This window comes from Arachis ipaensis, chromosome B2 (assembly GCF_059453495.1).
Source record: "Arachis ipaensis isolate K30076 ecotype BB chromosome B2, ASM5945349v1, whole genome shotgun sequence".
Classification (NCBI taxonomy): Eukaryota; Viridiplantae; Streptophyta; class Magnoliopsida; order Fabales; family Fabaceae; genus Arachis; species Arachis ipaensis.
This window is the reverse complement of record NC_142437.1, coordinates 41148854-41162106: the sequence shown is the minus strand read 5'-3', so window position 1 is coordinate 41162106 and position 13253 is coordinate 41148854.

The following is a 13253-nucleotide window of genomic DNA, read 5'->3' as shown; positions in this document are numbered from 1 at the left end:
CTTTTTGGCATTGTTTTTATATAGTTTTTAGTATGTTTTAGTTACTTTTTATTATATTTTTATTAGTTTTTATGCAAAAATCACATTTCTGGAATTTACTATGAGTTTGTGTGTTTTTCTGTGATTTCAGGTATTTTCTAGCTGAAATTGAGGGACATGAGCAAAAATCTTATTCAGAGGCAGAGAAAGGACTGCAGATGCTGTTAGATTCTGACCCTTCTGCACTCGAAGTGGATTTTCTGGAGCTATGGAAGCCCAAATGGAGCGCTCTTAATTGCGTTAGAAAGTAGACATCTTGGGCTTTCGAGCAATATATAATAGTTCATATTTTGATCGAGATTTGATGGTCCAAACTGGCGTTAAACGCCAGCCAAAAACTCTCTGGCGTAAAACGCCAGAACTGGCACCAAAACTGGAGTTAAACGCCCAAATTGGCACCCATGCTGGTGTTTAACTCCAAGAATGGCCTATGCACATGAAAGCTTCAATGCTCAGCCCAAGCACACACCAAGTGGGCCCCGGAAGTGGATTTCTGCACTATCTGCACTTAGTTACCTAATTTCTGTAAACCCTAGTATCTAGTTTAATATAAATAGCACTTTTTACTATTGTATTCGCAGGCTATCATAGACTATCATACCTTGGACTTAGAGGCTGGCCTCACGGTCATGCCTATACCTCTTTTCTCTTATGTATTTTTGATAAACCACTATTTTATGGTTTATCTTGTGCTCAATTGAGTGGTTTTCATCAACTCTTTACATTTTCCTTCCTAATTATGTGCTTTGATTGGAAACATGTTTCTTTCGACTTATATTTGCTAATATTAATCCTCTCTTATTACCATTAGATGTCTTGATATGTGTGTTAAGTGTTTTCAGAGATTATAGGGCAGGAAAAGCTCAGAGGATGGAAAGGAAGCATGTAAAAGTGGAAGGAATACAATAAGTTGGAGAAATTGCTAAGCTGTCCAGCCTGACCTCTTCGCACTCAAACGGCTATAACTTTAGCTACAGAGGTCCAAATGACGCGGTTCCAGTTGCGTTGGAAAGCTAACGTCCGGGGCTTCGATTTGATATATAATTTGCTATAATTTCCCCGACGCCAAGCGACGCAAACGCGTGGGTCACGCGGACGCGTGACCTGGCCAACACCCAATCCGCGCGGCCGCATGGACGACGTGGCCGCGTCACCTTTTCGCGACCTGAACGTAACAGAAATTATAAGGGGTGATTTCTGGGCTGCTTTTGACCCAGTTTTCAGCCCATAACACACATATTAGAGGCTATAAAGTGGGGGAATGCATCCATTCATGAGGAGCTTTCACATTCACAAATTTAGGAGTAGATGTAGTTTTTTAGAGAGAGGTTCTCTCCTCTCTCTTAGGATTAGGATTTAGGACTTCTCTTAGTTTTAGGAGTGACTCTCAATCCCAGGTTCAATGTCCCTTTCTATTTACTTTCGCTTCTATTTTTATTGACTCTAATGCTTTTATTTGTATTTGATTTATGTTGCCCAATTGGCTTATGAACTTTTCCATGTTAGATTTTACTGCTTTGAATGTATTTTATTTGAGGTATTCCAGATATTTATGATTTTAATTTAGCTTTCTACATTCTTGGCTTTGGTTAAAAAATTAGTAACTCAGGAGTTATCTTAACTCAACATAAGTGATAATTGTTATCTTTGCTAATTGAACTGAACTTCGATAATCCCAATCTTTCCTTAGGGATTAACTAGGATTTGAAGATCAAACTAATTAGTCACTTGACCTTCCCTTGCTCTAGTAAAGGTTAACTAAGTGGAATCAAGAGTCAATTTTCATTATTGTTGATAAGGATAACTGGGCTAGGACTTCCAATTTCTCATACCTTGCCAAAAGTTTATTTTACAGTTATTTATTTATTTTAATTGCAATTTAAATTACTTGCTCCCTATTCTCAAAACCCCAAATTTACAATCTCCATAACCAATAATAAGAACATACTTCCCTGCAATTCCTTGAGAAGACGATCCGAGGTTTAAATACTCGGTTATCAATTTTAAAGGAGTTTGTTACTTGTGACAACTAAAACGTTTGTATGAAAGAACTTTTGAAGGTTTAGAAACTATACTTGCAACGAGGATTTATCCGCAAATTTCTAGATCACGCAAAAGTTCTCTCATCAAAATGGCGCCGTTGCCGGGAAATTACAAACATGTGCCTTATTATTGGTTATTGTAAATATTTTTAAAAAAAATCAATTTTCAATTTTCAATTTTAAAAATTTAGTTTTCAAAATTTAAAATTCTATTTTTTAAAAAAAATTTCAAATTTTAATCTTCAAATTTCAATTTAAAAAAAAATATTCAAAATTCAAATTTTAATTTTCAAATTCAAAAATTTGAATTTAAAATTTGCTTTTATTTTTGTTTTTAAATTTTTATTAACTAACTATGAGTTCTCACCCCTCTCGCTTCAAGTTTGATTCCAATGTTATTGTTAGGAATGGAAACTATAATGAGAACAGGCATCAATGTTGAAAGAATCAAAGATGGGAGGAGCCACAAGGATTTGATCAACCCTCATGGCAACAACCACCTCCAATGGACTATCAACAACCATTCTGTGATGCATATCAAGGCAATGGCTATGGTGAGCAATCTTTTGATTATCAACAACCACCACCATATGCCTATGAACCCCCTCCTCAACATAACTTTGGACCACCAAACTCACAAGCCCCTTTCCGCCATTCACCTCCATATGACCCTAACCCTCAACCACCATACCAACCACCTTATGAGCCATATGAACCATATATAGAACCACCCCAATTCCAACCCAATTACTCACAAGAACCACCACTTCAATATTCACCATCTCCATATCCATCAATCCAAGAGCACTATGATCCTATTTATGAAAACCGAGTGCATCAAGAGACAAAGGATCGTTTCAAGAAAACAGTGGATCGATTTCATGCAACCATTCGTCAATTTGAGCAAGCGATAATTCAATTAGCTTCCCGACGTTCGAACACTCAAGGAACCCCCATGGCTTCATGTGGACAATCTAATGAAGAACGTAGCATGAAGGAGATACTAGAAACTCCAGTGAACAGTACGGAGCATGACTTTGTACTGGAACAAGTGGAGGAAGCCGGAATTATTGAAGAAGAAGAAGTGGTTGAAGACTTAGGAGATGCAGAACCTCCATGGGAAAGTCCAGTCATAGAACCCCCTTCCAAGATGTTTGAAATTGATGCTGAGGAGGGTGTACAACCTCCAAGGCATATCACAGTCGAAGACTTGGAAGAGGTTGATCAAGTGATGGAGATTCAAGAAGAAGAAGCACAACCTCCCATGCCCTTGGAAAGCAATGAAGAGGAGATTGAATTAGAAGAGAGCTGCCAAGAGGAAGAGGTTGAAATTGAAGAAGCTTGCAAAGAGGTAGTAGTTATCAGAAAAGAGCACAAGGGAGTGGAGCTTGCAATTCCATTAAAGATGCCTCCCCCTAAGTTGCCATCATCCTTCACAACATTCAAGTGGGTAAAATTCATATCCCTTAGCTTTATAACCCCACTTGAATATGGGCTACTGGAGACGGATGGTCAACTTAGAGCTCTTTATGATATTAAGAGTAAGAGGAAGATGACCAGTGGGAAGAATTGTCCTGCAAGGTTCATCATGGTTGGTTGGTATAAAGCTCAACTGAATGGGTCTAGGAAGATGTTTGGTCACTGCAGTGAGAATTCAGATCACCTTTTACCCGGCTGAAAAAATGCAGATCGAGACAAAAACGGGTGTAAAAGTAAAGTTTGGGATCCTGGAATCTGTTCTGGCATTTGTCACCCCGGGAGCCTAAGAATCTGTTTGAAGCTTCTTAAGGGCTTTACATGCTTAGTTTGGGACCCCGGAGGCTACTGGAAATACAAACATTGGTGGGGATTCCTGGATCAGTACAAGCACAAGCCACCATAGCAGGAATCTCATCAAATGTCCAACTTAAGGACTATAACTAAAAGTGCTAGGTGGGAGACAACCCACCATGGTATGATCGTTCTTTTTCAATTTTATTTCATGTTGTTTATTTTTATTTTATTTTATTTTCATTGAACCTGGAATCATGCATAGCATTCACATTAAGCACTGCATTTGCATCTGCATATTGCATTAAAAAAATAAAAAAAATGGAAAAATACGCACGCGACGCGGCAGCGTCGCTGATGCGTCCGCGTCACCAGTGCAATGGGTAGAAAAGAAAACGAACAAAAAGTCACGCGAGAGCGTGGCTGGAGGCGTGCCAATGGCACAAATCGTCCCACGCGACCGCGTGCCCCACGCGGCCGCGTGACCAAGATTTCGACGTCAAAGTGGTGCACACCCGAAAGTTGTGCGAGAGTGGTGTTGAACACATAATCCTTCCCACGCGGCCGCGTGACCCACGCGACCGCGTCATATTCCTTTAAATCCTACTCACGCGATTGCATGCCCCATGCGATCGCGTCACTTAAAATTTGGCACTAATAAGATTTTGAACAGAGAGTTGTGCGAGCGCGAGGCTGCACTCGCGCCACTAGCACAAATCGAGTCACGCGATCGCATGACCCACGCGTCCGCATCGCTTGACCTTATTGCACACCACGCGGCCGCGTCACCCACGCGACCGCGTCGCCAGCGTCGCACACCTTAACCTAATATGCCAAAATATTTTATCTTCCCCAATCCTAATTTTTCCTCCCTCCTTTCTTACTTACTTCTTTTTCCCTTCGTTCCCTTCTCATTCTTCTTATCTTTTATTTTCTTTTGCTTACTTGCATACTTTCATTCATTGCACTATTTTCATTAGTGTTGGAATTTTATTTGGGTCATTGTGGATTGTTGCATAATTATTTGACAATAATATATTACTTTTTAAAGGATGCTTGCATGTTCAATTTAATACTTTCAAATAGCTTATTTACTATGCATGCTATGTGTTTGTGAAAAATCCCATATGGCATTATGCACTTCTCTATTTTACTTTATACTATTCAATGCTTGCTTTTCATAAACTCCCTTTACTATTGTATTAATTGAAATTAATTGTCAATACAAACATGATGGTTTGTTACGAGTAATGCTTGATCTATGCTACTCATGCCCTTTGCCGGCATGCCAATAAACACCTTGCATTCACTTGTCCTTATATGCACTAGCTATTTTCCATTGATGGCTTTTCACATGTACTCGCGAGCATGTGTTAATGTTAGTTATATCTTAATGTGCATCCATCACCACCTTTTCCGTTCTCTTCCTTGCTATATATATCTCTTTGAATTTAATTTACTTTCTCTTCCCTTTTTCAGGATGGCCACCAAGAAAGGAAAAGAGAAAGCCATTTCCAAATCAACAGCAAGGAAAGGAACAAAAAGAGCCCCAACTGAGGAACCACAACCCCCATCCACTTGCACATCTTAGCATGCACCGAGGACGGTGCAATCTTTAAGTGTGGGGAGGTCGATACCGATTTCCATGGTTAGTTATTTCCTATTTCAACACCAATGTTAATTTGTTCATTGTTGCATCTGCATATTTGATTGCATGTTTATTTGATTTTGTGCATTTAGTTACTACTTGGTTAAAGTAATAAAATTCTTTTTAGGACCCTATTTTTGAAAAATTTCACTAATTTAAAATGAAAATTTTTGTGTTAAACTTGTTTGAAGTTGTATTTGGAACATGGTTTTTGAGCCAAAGAACACACAACCTGTGAGACTTTGAGCTTATTTACATGGTTACATTATTTAACCATAAATTTTTATTCTTGTATGTTTCCTTCCCTATGATTGTAATCTATATTTTGTTCCAATCTATATGTCCATTATTTAGTGTATTTACATGCTTGCATATGATTGAAGCCATTGTTTGATTCTAGCTCACTTATCCCAAATTAGCCTACCTTTTACATCACCCTTGTTAGCCCCCTTGAGCTTCTAAATCCCTCCTTGTTTTAATAACCACATTACTAGCCTTAAGCAGAAAAACAAAATAAAAATTCCAAGTTGAATCCTTGGTTAGCTTAAGATAGAAATTGTGTATTGTTTAAGTGTGGGGAACCTTATGGGAACATGGATGATAAAAACAAAGGTAGAAAATTAAAAAGAATAAAGACATTTCAAAATAAAAGTTTTGGGAAGCATGCTCATGTAAAATCAAAATAATCAAATTACCATGTGCATTGAAAAAAAAAATATTAAGTAATTAAATAAGGGGATACAAAAAAAAATAGTGGTTCTTTTTAATATATATATATATATATATATATATATATATATATATATATATGTTACCCCAAATGCAAAATAAAAAGAACCAATGCACATGGGACAAAATTCAAAAGAAAAAAAAAATAAGTTTGATACATGAGTATGTAATACAAAAGTGGGAAAATTTGGGTAGCTAAGTATAATTTTAATAGAGTATGTATATGTTAGGTGAGATCTTAGACTACTCAAGGATTCACTTCACTAGCTCACTTAGCCTTATATATATATCCTCACCCTTACCTTGGCCCCATTACAACCTTGAAAAGACCTCATGATGTTTGCATTGGTACATTAAATATTTGTTGATTGGTTAGATGAAGAACAAAGTTTAGAAAGCATGACTAGAGAAGAGTAGAGTGATTAACCCTATACACTTGAGAGATTAGAGTGCATATACACTTCCTGTAAGGGTTCAGTGCTTAATTCTATGTTCCCTGCTTTCATGAGCTATCTTCATACAAGTTTACTTATTTTTACTGTATAATTTTAATTAGTGAAATTTGATTTATGTTTGTCTTGGGGGAACTTATTATTTTTAACCAAGTAGGTAGGAACATTTTTTGCATGTAGTTGCATTCATATAGATAGGTTGCATTTCATACATCCTACCATTCCTCTTCATCTTTATAGTTCTCTTAAGCTTAGCATGAGGACATGCTAGTGTTTAAGTGTGGGGAGGTTGATAAACCACTATTTTATGGTTTATCTTGTGCTCAATTGAGTGGTTTTCATCAACTCTTTACCCACTTATTCATACTATGTGCATGGTTTTACATTTGCCTTCCTAATTATGTACTTTGATTGAAAACATGTTTCTTTGGACTTATATTTGCTAATATTAATCCTCTCTTATTACCATTAGATGCCTTGATATGTGTGTTAAGTTTTTTCAGAGATTATAGGGCAGGAATGGCTCAGAGGATGGAAAGGAAGCATGCAAAAGTGGAAGGAATACAATAAGTTGGAGAAATTGCTAAGCTGTCTAGCCTAACCTCTTTGCACTCAAACGGCTATAACTTTAGCTACAGAGGTCCAAATGACGCGGTTCTAGTTGCGTTGGAAAGCTAACGTCCGGGGCTTCGATTTGATATATAATTTGCTATAGTTGTCCCAACGCCAGGCGACGCGAACGCGTGGGTCACGCGGACGCGTGACCTGGCCAACACCCAATCCGCGCGGCCGCATGGACGACGCGGCCGCGTCACCTTTCCGCGACCTGAACGTAACAGAAATCACAGGGGGTGATTTCTGGGCTGCTTTTGACCCAGTTTTCAGCCCATAACATACAGATTAGAGGCTATAAAGTGGGGGAATGCATCCATTCATGAGGAGCTTTCACATTCACAATTTTAGGAGTAGATGTAGTTTTTTAGAGAGAGAGGTTCTCTCCTCTCTCTTAGGATTAGGATTTAGGACTTCTCTTAGTTTTAGGAGTGACTCTCAATCCCAGGTTCAATGTCCCTTTCTATTTACTTTCGCTTCTATTTTTATTGACTCTAATGCTTTTATTTGTATTTGGTTTATGTTGCCCAATTGGCTTATGAACTTTTCCATGTTAGATTTTACTGCTTTGAATGTATTTTATTTGAGGTATTCCAGATATTTATGATTTTAATTTAGCTTTCTACATTCTTGGCTTTGGTTAAAAAATTAGTAACTCAGGAGTTATCTTAACTCAACATAAGTGATAATTGTTATCTTTGCTAATTGAACTGAACTTCAATAATCCCAATCTTTCCTTAGGGATTAACTAGGATTTGAAAATCAAACTAATTAGTCACTTGACCTTCCCTTGCTCTAGTAAAGGTTAACTAAGTGGAATCAAGAGTCAATTTTTATTATTGTTGATAAGGATAACTGGGCTAGGACTTCCAATTTCTCATACCTTGCCAAAAGTTTATTTTACAGTTATTTATTTATTTTAATTGCAATTTAAATTACTTGCTCCCTATTCTCAAAACCCCAAATTTACAATCTCCATAACCAATAATAAGAACATAGTTCCCTGTAATTCCTTGAGAAGACGACCCGAGGTTTAAATACTCGGTTATCAATTTTAAAGGGGTTTGTTACTTGTGACAACCAAAACGTTTATATGAAAGAACTTTTGAAGGTTTATAAACTATACTTGCAACGAGGATTTATCTGCAAATTTCTAGACCACACAAAAGTTCTCTCATCAATTTTCTACGGTGAAGTTTCTACACCTCATAGATTAAGGTGAGGAGCTCTGCTGTTCTTCATGAATTAATGCAAGTACTATTGTTTTTCTTTCAATTCACGCCTACTTCTTCTCCAATATATACTCTTGTACTTAATTCAGTTAAGTCAGAATGAAAGGGTGACCCGTGACAATCACCCAATATCTTCGTTACTCGCTTAGCCAAGATCCGCGTGCCTGACAACCACAAGCGGTCTACATGATGTTCAACGTAGTCATTGGACGACAGCCGAAATATATTCTCTTGGGTATCTAATAAACGGGCCGAGTTCATGAGATTAGTATCTTCGTGGTATAGGCTAGAACCATTGGTAGCATTCCTGAGATCCGAAAAGTCTAAACCTTGTCTGTGGTATTCCGAGTAGGATATGGGAAGGGATGACTGTGACGAGCTTCAAACTTGCGAATGTTGGACACAGTGACAGTGTGCAAAAGGATAGAGAGATCCTATTCCGACGCTAGTGGGAACCGACAAATGATTAGCTGTGCGGTAGCTGTACCTGGTATTTTTCATCCGAGACGAGAAATCTGACAGTTGATTAGCCGTGCAGAGATCATACCTGGTATTTTTCATCCGAGAGGATCATACAGCTTGCCATGGAAGGGAGCACGCATGATTTGAAGAAGACAATAGAAAAGCAGAGGTTCAGAAACAACAAAGCATCTCCAAACGCTTATCTGAAATTTCCACTAATGAATTACATAAGTATCTTTATTTTATTTTTTGTTTTAATTATCTTTTAATTATCAAAACCTCATAACCATTTGAATCCGCCTGACTAAGATTTATAGGATGACCATAGCTTGCTTCAAGATGACAATCTCCGTGGGATCGACCTTTACTCACGTAAGGTATTACTTGGACGACCTAGTGCACTTGCTGGTTAGTTGTGCGGAGTTGTGAAAAGTGTGAATCACAATTTCGCATACCAATAGCCGCCAAGTCAGGAGTATTCTAAGGTTGAGCTTGTGGCTGTTATGGTTGAGAAGATTGAAACTGGCGGTTATTAAAATTATTCTGATTAAAATCAACTTGGGAATTATTAAAATTTTGCTGCCTCTGAGGTTGATCTCTCCACCCAAAGTTGGGTGATTTTTTCACCCTCGATTAAAGGTCTTTGAATATGGATCATTATTGGGGTTTCTAGGAACATTCCTCATAAAATTAACCTGTTTAGGAGGCACTGAGCATAATCATAGGTCTCACCTTAGGTATAGCCACCACTCATGTCATAGGAGGCATCTTGAGGAGCATTTTGAGTATTGACAGCAGAGACTTGCATCCCACTCAATTGTCGAGACAAAAGTTTGTTCTGAGCAAGAATAGCATCTCCAGCATCTAACTCCATAACTCCTTTCTTCACAGAAGACCTCTCAGAAGAGTATAAATATTGGTTGTTAGCAACCATCTCAATCAATTCATTAGCCTCTTCAGGAATCTTCTTCATGTGCAGAGATCCACCTGCAGAATTATTCTAAGACATTTTAGCCATATCAAAAAGTCCATCATAAAAAATCTGCAACTGGATCTAGTCTGAGAACATATCCAGATGACACTTCTTAATTATCAACTTGTATCTCTCCCAGGCTTCATAGAGGGATTCACCATCTCTCTGCCTGAAAGTCTAAACATCCGTCCTCAGCTTAGTCAGCTTCTAAGGAGGAAAGAACTTGGTCAAAAATTTGTTGATCACCTTATCCCAAGTATCTAAGCTCTCCTTGAGTTAAGTGTCAAGACACTGCTTTGCTCTATCCCTCACAGAAAATGGGAAGAGAAGTAACTTGTAGACATCGGGATTCACTCATTAGTCTTCACAGTATCATAGATCTGCAAGAAATTTGAGATAAACAAGTTTGGGTCTTCCTATAGGAGTCCATGAAACTGACAGTTCTGTTGCACTAGAGTGATTAACTGAGACTTCAGCTCAAAGTTATTTGCACCTACAGGAGGTACCACAATACTATTCCCATAGAAATCCAGGCTAGGTGTGGTGTATATGAGCCAAAGGTCCTCCTAGGTTGCCCGTTTGCATTTGGATTAACAACATTTGCATTAACCGCATTGTTGTTGTTAGAATCCATGGTGAACTCTTCAGCTTTCTCCTCAAGATTATCTCTGAGATTCTCACCGGCTTTGTAAGCTCTAGCTTGTTGTAAACGCCTTCTCAACATCCATTCAATCTCAGGATCAAATTTGTTCATGTTCCTGCTTATAAACAAACAGAAAATAAGAAAAAGTGAGAATCTCTATGTCAGAGTGCAGAGAATTCCCAATGAGGCAACCTAAGTAAAAAAAATAAAATGAACTAAACTAAACAAATAGAGCAAAAAATTCAAAAATTGCGAAGTAACAATGAAAAAAACTTCGAAATTTATATATAAAAAATTAAACATGGAAAATAAAATAAAATAACTAGGGGACACCAAACTTAATTTCATAAATTAAGGAAAAATAATTGCTAAAATTTTGGAAAATTAAAGGCAAGAATTAAATAAAACTAAAGCAAAAATATCTAATCTAAGCAATCAAATAACTAGTAGTTATTAATTACAGTCAATCCCTGGCAACGGCGCCAAAAACTTGGTGCGAAATTCAAAGTCCACAAACTAACCGGCAAGTGCCCCGAGTTGTACCAAATAATACCTCAGGTGAGTGAGGGTTGATCCCATGACGATTGATGGATCAAGCAACAATGATTGAGTGATTTACTTAGTCAGACAAGCAAAAAATGGTGTTTGAGAGTTCAATTGCATTAAACAGTAAAATCAGAGAATCAGAAAGTAAACAATAAACGTGTTGTGAAGATTATATGAGAGAACAGTTAAGGTTTCGGAGTTATTTATCTTCCGAATTAACTTTTCTTACCAACTATTTTAGTCATGCAAGATCCAATTCATGGAAAACTATATGTGACTAAACCCTCCTTAGTAATTTAGTCTCATATAACCTAGTTAACCGCCAATTCCTTGGTCACTTAAGTTTAATTAGAGAGTTAAGTTCAATTCTAGTTTATATACCAGAAAAATTCTAATTATCCAAATATAAGAGAATTATATGTCACGTATCCCTTTAAGTATAGATAATAGTGATTTAGGAGAAATTATTTTCAAGCTGTTGTTCAAGTAAATTACTTTTCCAAGATTTAGCAAGAACACAATTAGAATAAGGGTTATTCTTCCGATCTACCCAAATCCTTAAGATGAAGAGTGAAAACAAATTCTTGAAATTGAAATCAATACATTAATTAAAATAGAAGAGTATTAGTATTAATTCATAGAATAAATAGAGCTCCTAACCTTAACAGTGGAGGTTTAGTTGCTTATGGCTCTAAGAGAAAACTAGGGTTCTAAAAACTGTAAAGTGCAGAATGAGGTGCGTAAGAGAGAAAAGAGTCCGAAGGGCTGAATCTTTTTTCTTTTATATCAAATCCTAATAAATGTAAAATATATTTTCTAAAGCTAAATAATATCTTTTCTTATTGTAAAATAAAATAAAGTTTAATCAAAATTAATAAAAATATCTCGTGCTGGCTTTTTTGGGGACGAATGGAGACCACCTTGCTCTCTAAGGTTGGCGTCAAACTTGGGTTGGGCCAAATTTGGCACCACTTCAACCACATGCAATCTCAATGTTCTTCATCCTGGCGCCAAACTTGGAAAATCCCAAATTTGGCGCCATCAAAGCAGTGAATTCTTGGAGATTATAGTGAGTATGGAGCCAAACTTGGAAAATCCCAAGTTTGGTGCTACTAAGGCCATATGCAATGGATGCTTGTAATGATCATGGCGCCAAACTTGAGGAATGCCAAGTTTGGCGCCACCTCCTGGGTTTGCCATGGCTTCGTTTCTTCCTTTTAAACTTTGTCAAATCCGCTCGAATGCTACCTGAAATAAATCAAATTTCACATAACTCAAAATAGCATTCATAGTGGCTTAAAGTACTTAAATCTTGATTAAACTTAACAAATTCAATTGCAAATTCATTAAAAAATAAGAAAGATGCTCACGTATTAGGGCACTGCCACGTGGCTGACGTCCCTGCTTCATCACGCCCCCCGCATGTTGGTCGAGCTCTGCCACGTCGCCGACGACCCTACTTCATCATGCCTCTTGCGTGTTAAAAGGCTATTCCATAAACCAGCAAAACACTTACCAATGTCAATAATAAGCAAAAACACAACTCTACTTTTCATATTAAAAATAAATTTTGACGAGAATTAATGATTTATCAAATTATCATACAATTGCATCAACATCATATCTATTAATTAGATTTTTACCTTTTCAAATTAATTGTTTTTATTTGTTTATGATTAGTAAAATAATTATTAAATTTACTTAAAAATATAACTAATTAATATAAAAAAATTATTATTTTAAATATTATTTTTTGTTTTATTAATTTTAAATTTTTTTATCCCTTTCTCAATTTAATAGTAGAAGTTATAATAAGTAAAATTTAACTAATGCTTTCATAAAATAAGAGATACACTAATTTCATTTTACTTTGATTATAAATTATCATTTTTTTTGATAAAATGAATTTAGTCTCATTTCTTTTTTAAGAAAGTATTAATTATATTTTACTTATTATAACTTCTACTGTTAAACAGAAAAGGGGTTAAAAATTTAAAAAAATTAATAATAATAAACTACAATGTTTAAATTAATATTACTTTTCCTTTGATTATTTCTATTTTTAATTAAATTTAATAATTATTTTACTAATTATAAACAAATAA